Source organism: Macrobrachium rosenbergii, chromosome 1 (genome assembly GCF_040412425.1).
Source record: "Macrobrachium rosenbergii isolate ZJJX-2024 chromosome 1, ASM4041242v1, whole genome shotgun sequence".
Lineage (NCBI taxonomy): Eukaryota > Metazoa > Arthropoda > Malacostraca > Decapoda > Palaemonidae > Macrobrachium > Macrobrachium rosenbergii.
The window spans coordinates 9,972,965-9,985,870 of NC_089741.1; positions in this window are offsets into that span (position 1 = coordinate 9,972,965).

Sequence of the window (12,906 nt, forward strand, 5' to 3'; positions counted from 1 at the left end):
TCTTGCAATAGGTGCACAAGGTCTTGCTCGGCAGTCCATTCTTCGGGCGAGCAGAGTTCGAGAGGTAGGCCTGGGGAACGATTCGCTTCTGTGAGGTGCTATGCGACTGATTGAATGTTTCCCACGAATCAGCCATGCGACAAGCTTCCATAAGTGTGGAGGGCTGTTTATCGTTAAGATATACAGCAAGGGGTCCAGGCACACATTGGAAAAGGTCTTCTAGCATGGTCCGATTGAAAAGATCCTCAAACGTCGTGCAGGCCAAGGAGTCAAACCAGCGCGTACGGGATTGGGTTTTGTGACATGCCCATTCCGTCCTAGACCAGCCGACTTCCTTGGCAAGACCTCGGAACCGTTGTCTCCATTTTTCTGGGGTTATCTCGTAGGCCTTGGTAATGACTATGAACTTCTGACATGTTGCCTCTCTGGCTCTTCTCCAGTGAGCGAAGCGCTGCCTTGGCTTTTCCCTCCATATGCTTGGCTAGTATTAAGGCTCTCTCCGTCTCCGTGGTGCTGTAGTTATTGAAAAGAGCCTCGATCTCCTCCTGCCATGCTTCTGGCTCGTCCTCAGTCCACTTGGGGACTAGGGAATTGATGCTCGAAATTGGAGCGTTTGATGCAGCAGGTGTAGGACTGGAGGCTTGCTGTCTAGCCATCGCTTTGGCATTCTCCATTTGGGCTCTTTCCAGCTCGAGCTCTTTCTCCTTGCAGGCTAGCTCACTTTCCTTGCAGGCTAACTCATGATGTCTTCTTCTTTCTTCTCTTTCCTCTTCTAATTGCCTTTGCTCGGCTTCATACGCCCTCCGTTCTTCTTCATACCTCCTCTGCTCGGCTTCATACTTCCTCTGCTCGAGTCTTTCTTCCTTCTCCCGCTTGGCCAAGTGGTCCACTTGCTCCTTAACCCAGGTGGTAAGTTCCGAGCCGGTGAGACCTGCCGCCGTCCCCACCCCCAGGAAGGTTTTATAATTTTCTGCTGCCATGGTTCTGGTGGGGAAGGGCGTCTAACCGGGTCGACGGGCGTACTTGGGCAGCGAGGAAGTGTCTCTTCAATGACGTGGCACCCTTTCAAAAGGTGGCACTGTAGTTGGGTGTGCCGTGTACAGGTCACACTGGTGGCACTCAGTATCCCTAGGCACTGGTGCAGGTTAGGTTCCAGAAGAACTTTCTCTTCTGTGTTCCCTTTTGTTTTCTTTTTAATTAATTCCTATATGCTTGGTTAGTGGCACTTATGGTGCCAATGTGTTCCTAGGGACCCTCTACTGGAGTCCAATGGGGCTATATGGGAGGAAAGGCACTCTACACCCCCTGCAGAGTGTAACAATCGAATGAGAGAGAAAGGGAAGGGAAAAGAGAGAGAGAGAGAGAGAGAGAGAGAGAGAGAGAGAGAGAGAGAGAGAGAGAGAGAAGTAAACTATTCAAGTGATGACAGTGCAGCAAATTATTGGCACTGTGGAATAAAGTGAATTTGGGTTTTTTTCCTTTAAAGATCCTCGTTAGTGGCTGGTCCCAGTACCCAGTGCTAACCCCTTCTTCTTTCAGAGGGTGAAAAACTACTGTTTGCTTCGGTCTGGATAGCAGGCCTCACTCGTGACCGACAGTTTATCACTGTATTGTTACTCTTAACTTGTCCTCATCTATTGTGGGACAGAGGTGTTTCTTTTATTTGGTGTACTGTATTTGAATTAATTAGCCTAGTGTCGGCCGTTCTTTCTTTGAAGAGGGTCACATACACTTAGGTTAGGTTATGAATGCTTACTTGAATGACGAGAGAGAGAGAGAGAGAGAGAGAGAGAGAGAGAGAGAGAGAGAGAGAGAGAGAGAGAGAGATTTTCAATCAGCTAATTTCTTGCTGGTTGAGAACATGTAAAGCAAAGATTTTATAAATGCACAATGGCATGGATCTTAATAAACTCAGATATATGCGTCGTCTTGGCTTCCTTAGGGATTTTGCTTTATTATCGTAATTTTCCTGGGAGCCGATGCGACATCACAAGACTTTGAGTGTACAATTTTAAATTCTTTTTATATGATTTTTACAGCATGTATTTGTATAGGAACTTGTTATGGTATTAATCCTAACTAAGGCCTATCTTTCCCTGCCTAAATTATCTTTTGGTTTTGTCTATCAAAGTCTGTCTAGCTAAGATATTGCGAGGTGGGTCTACTACGAAAAAAAAAAATGACCCAAGAGTGGCGGGAGCAGAGTCTGGTCACAACAACAAGGTCTTAAAATGGCGGCCAAGTCCCGTTAGGCCTAAATTTCAAAACCTTGGGCGGCACGAAAACGTCAAATGGCGGTTCCTCTCACAAACAGTTCGAACAATTTCAAAACAACCGTGCGGCGGGTATTTTCTTTTTTAGCACCAAATTCAAAACAACGAACGAAACAAATGCAGGTATCCAGATTTTACTTTAAATATACCAATCATGCGTAGTGTTTTACGTTACGGATGGAAAACAAAATTACCAAACAACTTTGTGTCCTTTGTTATTGTACTTCTCACCCGGACATTAAACAAAAGAATGAAAAGAACTGCTGGCCTACCTGCGTAAATTTACGTTGCTGCACGGAACATTTTATTGTAAAATTACTATTTCCGTTCGTTTGCTATTTCACTGACACGGTTTTAACTGATTCCCGCTATATGAACAATAACGATCGGAATTGCCAACGCGATTACTACATTCCTTTGTGTACATGAAATGGGCTCCGCTTTTCTCGGCCTCAGGATTCGTTACTTGAACGACTTGACTCACGGTCCGAACACGGTAAAATGCCCTTGTCTTAAACATTACAAACTGCGACTCGCTCTGCTCGACGCACCATTTCCTACCTACGCTAATTTTCCCTATACTTCTTATTATAACTATTCTCTTTACTGCTTATTATTATGCCTGGTTCTTTGTTTGGAAGAGTGAGATGAAATTCAATATCTGACTTTTATCTTTTGGAATTAATGTAATTTTAATTTCCTTTTCTCCAGATTCTTACTCTAAAATTTACTTTAGATTCTACGCAAGGTCGCCACTGTTACATGTAGGGTCTCGGCTGATCATTTATTATTCAATTTACGTAATTTTTACGGCCCTGCAGACCAAGAATACACGTAACCTGCCACTTGAAGCCAAAAGTTAACCTCAAAGACAGTCGTTAATTAGCCAAAGGTCGCCAGTTAAGGGTAATTAACCTTAACAAAGAATATTCAAGGAATAAAGACTTTATGATGAACATCCTCCAACTGCGGACGCGTACAAGAATTTCTAATCGTGAAGATAAGTTTAGATTTCAAACGCAACGGGTCTTCCCAACATTCGAACGCTAGGCATACAAAGCATCGAGACTTAAAACTGTTTTGCTTACCCTAAATCCTAGGTATGTTACTGGAATAATGGGGTTGAAGCTAACAATATAATAATTTGGCTTAATCTAGACTTCGTAAACACAAATACCGTAAGTGGTGGATGAAGGAGGAAACAAAGGAAATGCGAAATACAGAAAAAAGATAAAAGAATGGGCGAAGTTTTGAACAAAAAAGCGACTTTACCTTAGGACGAACGTTGTGCGCACCAACCACCGACGAGGAGTCTTCGCAATTGCTTCTTCACTTCACTAATAGAATAATAGACAAAGAAAGGGGGAAGAGGTCCATCAGGACGTGTTGTCTCTTCGAAAGCTTGGGTCTCTCTCCCTGAAGTTCCCTGACCGGCCTGGGTCAAACAGTCATCCCAGCGTCCGCGTTCTGTTTCAGAACATTCGCCAAGAGACAGGTAGAAAGGAAAAAGGACCTTAGGACCACCTATTTTTAAGGCTGATATGGGAATTTTCCTATAAGGGAAAAAATGGCTAAATGCTACCTCCTTTTCAACGGACGTTAAAGTTTGAACTGCAGATGCTCCTACTCTAGACAACGTCTTTCCCGGTCTCAGTCAGGCTGATATTACTTACAATCAAAGTTACGAGGGCGAACAGCAGTAATATTTGTAAAAAAAAAAAAAAAAAAAAAATATATATATATATATATATATATATATATATATATATATATATATATATATATATATATATATATATATATATATATATATATGTGTGTGTGTGTGTGTGTGTGTGTGTGTGTGTGTGTGTGTGTGTAGTATATATATATATATATATATATATATATATATATATATATATATATATATATATATATATATATATATATATATATATATACATACATACATACATACACATATACATACATACATACATACATATACGTTTATTATGTCTTCAAAGCTCACAGTGATTCTCTCTCTCTCTCTCTCTCTCTCTCTCTCTCTCTCTCTCTCTCTCTCTCTCTCTCTCTCTCTCTCTCTCTTAAACATACACACACACTCACACATACTTCGTATAACTGTTACTGCTAATGTAATTTTAGACCTCAGAAAGGTAGAGCTGTCTTTGATGGATGTACAGGAAATGCTGATAAAATCTACACTATGGGATTGCCGCATTTGATTTTCAACATTCACACAAGCTAGCATTATGTTGCACAGTATACACAAGCTAAGCGAAGGACAGCCGTCTGTAAGTTAGATTTTATTCCGGAATTGATCATAGCAGAAGTCACATACTAACACATTTAGTCCAGTATGAAAATTAATAAAAATATATCTAGATCGTTATTATCTTGTAATCAAGGTAACACACAATTCATAGTACATGAAAAAGTAACTAAACCGTACTTCCTCCACGGCCGATATACTTGAATACTCTGCAGTTTCATTAGCAGCGTGTCAAACAGCCCTGCACTCACTGAAGCATTCACCCCCAGTGCGCTAGTATTCTCTCGCTCCTTGGGTATTCAAAACCCTTCTCTTTCACTCTCTCTTGCGCTTCGTCTGTTCAGAAGTTTCTAGGTCACCCTCTTATATTTATAAATAGCCTTTCGTCTTCCATTCTCTCAGCACACACACACAAACACACACATATGTGCGTGTGTGTGTGGGTGTGCTTATATATATTTTCATGATGCTGCCTTGTAATACATATATATCCTCCTATAATTTTAATACATTTACTCTTTTATTTATCATGTGTTATGTGTAATAATAATAATTATTGAAATATCATAACAGACCTCAAAATAATTAATGCTTTAGATGACTTAATAACGTAGTTTAGAATGAATAATATCTTTCTTGATAAAAGCGTAGTATATGAACACATGTGTGTTCAGCGAAGATTGTTTCATTTAAACTGTCATCAGTTGAGATAAGAGAGAGCGCTTTGTTTTGGGTTAACGTGAGGACAGCTTTGAATAACAATTGCCGATTCGTTCAGGAAATCAACTCAGTTTTTCGTCTTGTTTATAAAACATGTCAATCATAATTAGCCGATTGCAGTATGTTTCGATCTTGAAAAGATTTTTGTAAAAGATTCGTCTTGTACGAAAAGGATACAAGTGATTTCACAATGTTACATACATGGCTCTGATCACGTACGCCCCTTTGAGAGAGTGTTGCCGCTCACAGAAATGAGTTTGTACCAAAAATGTACCATTTTTTTTACAAAATGTACCAAAGAAAGTACCATTTTTCCTCAAAATGTACCATATTGTTATGAAGTGCTGTGATGTGTTTAAAGTTAAAAATTCACTATAAATATAAAGAAATGGTGATAATAAAAAAGCAAAAATATTGACGAACAATACTTGACACTTATACCTTCTTCATCACTAGTCATTTTTTTTCATGCATAATGTCTTCCCTGGAATTTAATTATATAAATAAATTAAAATAATACTAAGCCTATCTTAGGTTATGCATTTATTGGCATTATGGTCCTACGTGTTTTACACAGCTTTTATATGTATTGATACTTAACGAATAAATCCAATGGAGTCACTAACAGTATTTGAGGATGAAAAATTAGATTAACTTATAAAGAATACTACTGTTTAAAAAAAAGAAAGGAAATTGACGTTACTGGTACTTATTTGATAACAGGGCTTGCATTATGCATCATCATCATGTGAGGAATGAACACTGGAAGCAGTATGCAGTTTATCAGCAACATTATAATTTACCATTTTGGCTGTTGGTTCTCATTCAAAATATGGAGTATTTCCTCCATTTTCTTTAGTTAATAGACCTCCATTTATAATAACGGTATTTATCCTGTTTCTTATTCTTGTTTTAATGAGACTGACTTGAGCAAAATCACGCTCAGCTGCTGCTGAATGAGGAAAGGTCAAAAAGTTGATCATAAATTTTGAAACTACTTAAAGGGAATGCATAATTTCCATCAGCACTTTTCTCTCTCTTAACCTTAAACCAAAACTCCATTGGGTCTTTTGAAAGAGTGTGATCATTATAAAAAAAAAGGGCCAATGCCCTCCACTCGTTAATGATGGCATCATAATTGGCATCATTCACTAAGTTGGGAAATTTCCTCATTAATGGAATAAGATTTGTTATGACCGTGCCACAAGCAACTGATAGATTGCATCCTGTGAATAATGCCAAAATCTCAGTTAATGAACTAAAGCAATTTTGCATTTGAGAACACAGTTCAATTTTTCTTTCTCTGCACCTTTTCCCACTTGTATGTGGGGTCGATATTTCTGACAGATTTCCTCCACCTGGCTCGGTCAAACACATCGTCCTCTGACAATTGTTTATCTCTCAGGTCTTCTCTAACTACATCCATCCACCTTCGCTTCTTCGGTGTTCCTCTTGCTCTCCCACCAGGCACCTCCATCTGCATCACTCTCCTCCCTACATACTGTATGCCTCATCCCTTCTTCTCACATGGCCATACGACTGCAGTCTTCTTTCCTGCGCCTTCTTTGATAGTTCTACTTTAGTGGTTCCTCTTATTCTTTCATGTTTGATCCTGTCCATTTTTGTTACTCCACACATCCACCTGAGCATTTTCATCTCTACTGCATCCAACTTCTTCTCCTGCATGCTCTTTACCGGCCATGTTTTTGCTCCATACATCAAAGCTGCTCTCACTACTGTCTTATATACTCTTCCTTGAACCTTTATATTGATTCTGCGGTCGCATAAGACACCTGACATCTTTCTCCAATTTTTCCATCCAGCCTGCACTGTGTGTTATTTCTACATCCAAATTTCCATCATCAGCCACTGTTGAACCAAGAAATTTAAATTTTTCTACTCAGTTCAATCTTGTTCCTTCCATACTAATCTCGGAGTCTTGATCCTCATTAAAACTTAGGTATTCAGTCTTCTTCCTCCTGATCTTTAAACCTCTGTCTTCCACTACCTTCCTCCATTGCTCTAGTTTTGACTCCACTACCGCTCTGTTAGCTCGTAACACGTTGTCATCAGCAAACAACATGCACCAGGGGGATTGATTTCTTATTCCTTGAGATAGCACATCTGTTATCAGGTCAAAAAGATATGGACTTGAAGCAGATCGCTGATGTAAGCCAACTCGTACTGGTATCCATTCAGTTAACCCAACACTACTTCTAACCTGCGTTTTTGCTCCTTCATACATATCTTGGACCAACCTCACATACTTCTCCGGTGTTCCCTTTACTCGCATGCACCTCCAAACCTCTTGGCGTGGTACTCTATTGTATGCCTTTTCCAGATCTATGAATATTATGTGCATTCCTTTTTGCTTTTCCCAATGTTTTTCCATCATCTGACAGAGGGCAAACACTGCATCTGTCGTTCCTCTTCCTGGCATGAAAGCAAACTGTTCTTCACCTACAAATATTTTTTCTCTAATTCTTTGATCTATTATTCTTTCCCAGATTTTCATGGTGTGAGACATTAACTTTATTCCTCTGTAGTTTGCACAATCCTGGATGTCATCCTTCTCTTTATAGATAGGCACAATAAAGCTTTCTCTCCATTCTTTTGGTATCTTTTCCTGACTGCATATTTTCTTTGCTAGGTCCCACAGCATGTCTATTCCTTCTTCTCCCAGGCTCTTCCACACCTCTGCAGGAATTCCATCTGGTCCCACTGCTTCACCATTTTTCATCTTCTTTAGTGCCTTCTTTACTTCCTTCCCGCTAATAGTATGGCCATAACAAGGTTCTGGAATCCATCTTCAAAGAATTTTCTAGGACTTTCTTCATTTAACAGGTGTTCATGATATTCCTTCCACCTCTTCTTTATCTTATCCTCGTTGCATAAAACCACTCCATTCCCATCCTTAACCTGCTTTATATGGGAGTAGTCGTTGGTGTTCTTGTCCCCTGACTTTGCAATTCTGTGAATTTTTCTCTCCCGCTCAGGTGTTTCCAGCTCTCTGTACATGTCATCTAATGCTCGTGCCTTTTCCTGTGTAACTGCTTTCTTTACTTGTTTCTTATGTCTTTGGTACCTCCCTTTATCCTCTTGCTGTCCATACTTTTCCCAGATCTTTTTTGCATCTTTTTTGGCTTTCATCACCTCTTTCATTTCATCATTCCACCACCAGGTTTCCTTGTCGTCAGGAGGCTTCTTTCCAGATGTCTTTCCCAACACCTCCCACCCACTCTCTTTATCACCATACTGTTGTGATTCCAACATTCTTGCAGTCCCTCTAGCAATCTAACTTCCCTCAATGCTCTCTCCTTAAATTCTTGCCTCGCTTCCTCCTCTTGGGAGAACACAATTCATTATAAGAGTCCAAACATTTTCTCTTCAAGTATTTAAGTTCTTCCACAGTGATCCTCTTTTCCTTTCTCAAATTTGCTTCCGAAATGCCACGACTTTCATCAAAATGGGATGAAATATTAGCACAATCAATGGTAAATACATCAGAAGATGACAACAATATGACTTCCATTTTGATGAAATTCCCGAAATTGTTTTGTAGTGTCTACTTAGATTTTCATACAAGACATGAATCCTAACGCTTTTACTTTAAAACTCTAAGTTCATTTTGGAAACAATGGGAAGGATATAGCTTAGAAAACTTATATACAACTTGTATATGCGCTTAGCAAGGACATTAAGAATTGTTGAAGCTGACTGTATATGATCTTCCAAAGAGGCAGCTTGGAAAAATAAAACAAGAGCCTACCATTGTTCCAGAATTCTCGCCACAACAGCTTGTAAAGAAAGCCACCTTGTTTGTGATGGGTTCAATAACCTATGTGTCTCAAGTGCTGCAAACTTTTGCAGCTCCTTGAATTGTGAAATGGGTTTGGGGCTATGAAATATATAATTGCATATATCTCGGCAAAGATCTTCAACAGTTCTTGGAATTCTTAAACAAGCATTAGAAGAGCATAAGTGTAGGGAGTGACAAATACAACTCATTGCAAATAGATTTGGAAATTTGTCCTCTAACTTTCTCTTCAGCCCACCAATATTTCCCACCATAACTGCTCCATTATCTGCAGCGTAACCCACTCATATTAGCAAAAGGTATGTTATGTTTTGTAAACAAATCAGTAAACTATATATCCCATTAGCCGTTGCATCATTAACATCAGTTAGGTGTAAAAATAAGTGCTTAACCTTTTGACTTTCCTCATATACTGTTCTGACCACCACAGTTAGTTGTTTAGTAACAGGAACTTCTGTATTCTCGTCAAGGATCACGGAATATTTATTTGATCTTAAATGCTCAACAGCTTTATTAGAACTCTCTAGGCCTATCGTTTTCGTAACGAGCTCAGTACCTTTGGTTCTGCTGCAGTGAATTTCCTTTGCAATTTTTGAATCTGGAGCTACAGAAGTGATGAATTTTCGGAGGTGTTCAAGTATTCTCAATGGCATATTTCCTACAAAACCCTTGAAAATTGCTACAAATTTAAATAGATTAACTTTGTAAACAAAATATTTAGAGAAAATAAGTTATAAATATTTATTTTACAAAATACAGGAATGTATTTAGAAGAGACATTGTGTACTGTACCAAGATGTACCAACTTTTCTTAAAATATACCAAGAATCCGAAAGGCGTACCATGTACTGGAAAAAGGCAAATTTTACCAAAATGGTACAGGTACCATCTACGGCAACCCTGGAGAAAGAGTAACGTCCCGATTGCATTCAAAACGTTTTGCTGGAGTGACGTTACCTTCCTTCTAGAACTTTTCTTTTGTATCTCGTAACCAAAATGCTTTAATGACGTCATGTAATTGTTTCATGTGCTACTGGAATTCTGAAATCTATTCATTCTGATTTACGAGACCGATTAGTTTGGTTCCCTCACTCTCTCTCGTTCTTAAAAAGAGATTACTTTTAACGTAGTATATTTGTGGTCACTGATATTTGTATTAACTTTTGAGATCTGAATTTAGTAAAATTATTTAATTTGTAACAGCGCCCGGTAAAAAAGTGTGTTTTGTGAAATTAGTGCAGCTGCAAAGGGATTTTATAGAGGTTTTCACAAGTTTGTGTAAAGTAACGTGAATTTTACTTATTAATACCATGGTATAAAAACACAGAGAAATTTTGTCTTAGTGAAATTATTATTGATAAATCTTATGTGTATTTTTGTTTGTTTTTTCTGTTTGCAATTTCTTCATATTTTCACATTTTTTTATGTTTGTGATATACTGTATATAACATTTATATACGTAGCATTGTAAATATTTCTTGGTAATTTAACATCACATACTTGATTTAATTTTTCATTTATTAAGATTTTCTTTTCAAATCTTGAGTGATCCTTGATAGTTTAGATTTTGCTTGATTAATTTAAATTCCTGATAAAGTTTCTGTGAATTAGTTTTGATTCATAAGTTAATTCAAGAGTTAATTAAGCTTTGTGTTGTTTTCAAGTAATAGTAAATTTTTCAGGTTGTGAATTCCACCTATAAATTTTAAATTTAAAAATAAATGTTTGTATTTAATATTAAAAAAACAGTGTTTCATTTATTGACCACCAGTGAATAGGATTAATTATGTGTGCATAAGACAAAGTGATAAACATGTTTTGTTCTTTTAGTTTTGCTAAAGTGAATTAAGACCAGGGAAACAGTTAAAGTTGTGTGATGGAGTGATGGCCTTTTACTCTAGAATATTTCTTGTTTAATTGTTGATACCTCACACATATGCTGATAAACTTAGTTTGATTTTTCAAGTTATTAATAAGTATTTTTAAGGGATCACTGTTACCTTTAGAGTACTCAGTCGTAATTCCTATTGTTATGAGAGTTCGGGTACCTGGCTGAAGTGAGGTAAATTTTTGAATTTTGAGATTAGTTGTGTAATAAACAGGTACTTGGTACGCATCGTGACAATATATATATGTGTGAGTGTGTTTGTGTGCGCCTATATATATATATATATATATATATATATATATATATATATATATATATATATATATATATATATATATATATATATATATATATATATATATATATATATATCATACCTCGTTTATCCTATTAAAAGTGATGTCGTCTGGTTTGGAAAGCTTTCCAGTTCTGAGCTGGACTTTTGGTGAGATCTTGTTCACCCCGTTGCCGGTATTTGCCTCCTCAATTGTCTTTTGAATTACGAGAGAGAGAGAGAGAGAGAGAGAGAGAGAGAGAGAGAGAGAGAGAGAGAGAGAGAGAGAGAGAACAACACCATCATAGGTTTGTGATCATTTTGAAAAAGTAAAGTTCAGCAACATGACCGCATACTATAAAAAACGTGAATGAAAAAAAAGTTTACACTGAGAGAATGATATCTGAATGGGAGTCGTGAAAGCCAATGGATACCAAATTGCACTGAACTGACGTGTGTCCCTATTTTCAGTGATGCGAGTGAAACAATTTTCCTTTCTTTTCTCCGATGATGAAGCATGAAAATTTCGTCTGAGGTATTCCCGTAACCTTTTCGGATTCCTGCGTAGGGATGGTGGTATAAATATGAAAAGAATGTCAGATGTCAATAAAGAAAGATGAGTGACACCTCACACAGATTCCCGTAAAGATTGAAAGATTATCTCCCGGTACAGAACTCAGTGGTTTATTTTCGGTTCGTTAAAGGTTCCGGTGATAAGAAAATTCCTTTTCCATGTCTTACTTATTTTTCGACCCCCGGCCCCCATCTCTGTCAACATTCTTAAAGACAATTCTATTTTAAGCAGAATAGCTCAAAATTCTTCACACCAAGGGTATGATGAATAAGATTTCGCCGGTCTCTGACAGTTCTGTGGACGTCAGCTGAGCTTGAAGGAGAGACAGAGAGAAAATGAAGCAAAGGGGAGTTTAGATAACGGTCACAGTTGTAACCCAGTCTTCGAATTGCGCCCCTTCGTGTGAAGTTTAAAAACATGAATAAAACAAGTAAAAAATGCGCCGAAGTTTCTCCGGCACCATCGAGTTTTCTGTACAGCGTATAATCAAGGCCACCGAAAACAGATCTATTTTCGGTGGTCTCGGTATAATGCTGTATGAGCCGCCGCCCATGAAACTTGAACCACGGCGAGGAGGTGGCCTGTCCTATATCGTTGCCTGACGCACAATCATGGCTAACTTTAACCTTAAATAAAATCAAAACTACTGAGGCTAGAGGGATGCAATTCGGTATGTTTGATGATTAGAGGGTGGATGATCAACGTACCAATTTGCATCCTTCTAGTCTCAGTAGTTTTTAGGATCTGAGGGTGGACAGAAAAAGTGCGAACGGACAGACAAAGCCGGCACAATAGTTTTCATTTGCAGAAAACTAACAACAAAACTAGCCATAATTTGATTCAATATTTGACAACTGCGAAAGGGAGGCATCCAACGTTACTGAAAGGAACTTGAGGTTTGATATTTAACTAAAGACAAATTCTTCTCTACTTGGATTTTCAGTATCTTGGTTCCTCTAATAGATGGAGAAAATCCATGTGTCTCAAAATAAGCAAACCTGTCAAGAGTTGTTGAAAACATTAACTTAGCCATGAGTAATATGATTAGAACCAACTCAGGTGATGAACGAATCCTCATTCAA